Source organism: Monodon monoceros, unplaced genomic scaffold (assembly GCF_005190385.1).
Source record: "Monodon monoceros isolate NGI ecotype Baffin Bay Population unplaced genomic scaffold, NGI_Narwhal_1 Super_Scaffold_22, whole genome shotgun sequence".
Lineage (NCBI taxonomy): Eukaryota > Metazoa > Chordata > Mammalia > Artiodactyla > Monodontidae > Monodon > Monodon monoceros.
Window position 1 is genome coordinate 93,561,508 of NW_021703779.1, and position 3,252 is coordinate 93,564,759.

Genomic DNA, 3,252 nt, shown 5'->3' on the forward strand with positions numbered 1-3,252 from the left:
GTTATAATAAAAAATGATACATGTCCAATATAGAAACATGAGAAAATTCAGAAAAGCAAAAAAGAAGAAAAAGAAACTCCATTCACATTAAAAAAATTTTTTTTCTGTTTCCCAGTTGTCCTCGGGATTGGTTAAGTCAAAAATGCCTATCCTGAAATATAAGACCTCTCATGATTCGTTCCGTTTACTGCTTGAACGTCATCTTTCATCATTCCCACATTGGCACCATATGTTTCAACCGTAACAAATTGTTTTTCTCCAAGCATTCCATGCTCCCTTGCAAGTCCCTGCATTTGCACACGTCATTCTCATTGCCTGTCACTGTTGGTCCCTCCCTCCTTCATTTGGCCAATTGTATTCATCCATCAGGTTTCGGCTTAGACATCACCTCTTCCAGAAAGCTTTCCCTGACCCCAGGGATTGGGTGTACCTCCTTGGTGTCTAACAGTTCTCTGTGCTTATTTCTATCAAATCATTCACCCCATGTAGATTTTTTAAATTAAAGTTAAATTATGAACAAAGCTTCCAAGATCTCTGGGGCAATATAAAAATGTCTAATAGTCATGTCACTAAAGGTCCAGAGGGAACAGAAAAAGAAATTGGTGCAGTAAGTAATTTTTGAATAAATAATTACTGAAAACTTCCCAAAATTTGATCAAAGACATATATTTACACATTCAAGAACTCAGTGAACTCCAAACTGTATAAACATAAAGAAAATCACTCCTAGACAGTTAATAGTACTGCTGAACACTAAAGATAAAGAAAAATTCTGCAAGAAGATAGAGCAAAATGAAACATAATATATATAAAACAAGAATTTGAATACTGTGGATTTCTCAGCAGAAACCACAGAGGGCAGAAGAGAAAGGAATAATGCCTTTAAATCGCTTAAAGGGAAGAACTGCCAAACCTGAATTCTATATCCAGCAAAAATATTCTTCAGGAATGAAAGCAAAATAAAGATATTCTCAGATGAAGAAAAGCTAAGAGAATTCATCAACAGATCTAAAAGAAATGCTAATGGGAGTTCTTCAGGGTGAATATAAATGATACCAAAGAGAATCTTGGAACTTCAGAAATAAAGATGCAAAACAGAAATAGTAAGTATAAAATACTATTTTCCTCCCCTTAAGTTCTTTAAAATATGTAGGACTGTTGAAAGAAAAAATTATAACATCGTCTGGAGGAATTTTTAATCTATTCAGATATAATACCTATGAAACTTTAAAAGATTAGAAGGGGATGGTAAAGTGGTTATAAGGCTCCACTTCTTAAAAATTTATTTATAGTAAAATTCAGTTGAGTTTTGAGAAATGCATACAGTCGTGTAACCAACGAGACAACTAAGATACACAATAGTTCCAAAATTATGAACCTAATCATTACTCCCCAAATGTTCCTCTGGTCACTTTGTATTTCTTTCCTCTCTCCCCTCCCCACCTCCCCAGGCAACCAATGAGACGTTTTATGTCACTACAGAGTAGTTCACATTTTCGAGGTTTTATGTGAACGGAACCAGGCAGGATGCACCCTTTTTGTTCTGCCTTCTTTCAGCCAGCATAATTATTTTGAGAGTCATTTATGTTGTTATCAAATAATACATATTGATACGTATTAGTGCACTGGATTCTTTTGGGAAGACGAAGTCTACTGACACATTATATGTGTGCATACGTACATATACGCATGCGTATGTAAGTTAGAGAGGTAAAGATTCTGAGAGAAACATTTGGTATTTGTACAGTTCTTGGTACAATATTATGGATACATAGCTGGTACAGATGTAGGGAAGATGTTACCACTTTCTGGGGGACAGCATATTTTTATGGAAAAGTTCAAGGTTTAGGAGTCGAATAGACATTATTATCTGATTAATAATCATTATATGATTACTGACTAACAACCTTGAGTTGTTACTTATTTGTTATTTATCCTCTCTGATATGTGTGATAAATGTTATTTATCCTCTCTAAGTGTGATAAATGTTATTTATCCTCTCTGTTCCTTCATTTCCTTATTTTTGGAAAACAGAGATAATAACAACACTTCATATGGTTGTTATGTGAATTAAAATGAGATTACATATATAAAGCATTGAGCATGGAGTCTGACACATAGCAGACAATCAAAAACGTGTTAGTTCTTTTTCTTTTCTACCTTTTTTTTTTACATCTTTATTGGAGTATAATTGCTTCACGATGTTGTGTTAGTTTCTGCTGTATAACAAAGTGAATCAGCTATACATATACATATATCCCCATATCCCCTCCCTCTTGAGCCTCGCTCCCACCCTCCCTATTCCACCCCTCTAGGTGGTCACAAAGCACCGAGCTGATCTCCCTGTGCTATGCGGCCACTTCCCACTAGCTATCTGTTTTACGTTTGGTAGTGTATATGTGTCCATGCCACTCTCTCACTTCGTCCCAGCTTACCCTTCCCCTTCCCCATGCCCTCAAGTCCATTCTCTACGTCTGTGTCTTTATTCTTATTTGGGGAGAAAATTTCTCACCCTTAAAAAGTGGCAGAGCGTTTGAGCTTAATCATAATATCATAGTGCCATCTGGTGACCATATAGAACTATTACATTATCTGTATCAGAGACTTCATTTCTGAAAAAGTTCTACCACATCTAAATGCCTGTCTTTAAGATGTCATCTCTAGTGTGTTCTGGCTTAGTATTGCAGGGACAGGGAATGAGGACTGTGCTTGAGGTCAGTTCTGCTGAGCTTGGAGATGCCTCCCCTGTCTGGGCATCCTGTCCTGTCAGGAGGAAGAGCTCAAGGAAAAAGGAGAGGAGTTTCCCTCCTAGCCTAACCCTAAAATGGGCAGATGACAAATTAAGTGTGGAAGCAAGTGAATGAAGTCTTCACATCCGTTCTGCTCTCAGGGATATGGTGGGAGGGAGGATGGTATTGTCTCCTGTTGGAAGGCCTGCCCTTGAACGATCTGGCCACTGTAGCTTTGGCCTTGAGTCCAATCTCAGAGGGGTTTCAAAATCATGTAACCCCTGATATCACACAAATACCCCTAAATATGGACTAGAAAAGGACCCCCTCTCCATTCTACCAGCCCCTCCCCCACCTGGATGAATACAGCCAAGGGCTCTGCATCCGTCAGACTTAAGCCTGGGCTCTGGTTGCAGGAAGTACCCCTCCTCCCACCCCCACCTCTAACCGCTCGCAAAGGAGTCTCAGCAGACAGCCACTCTTGCCATCTCTCCTGTGCCACCAAATCAAGTCAAGACTGGTC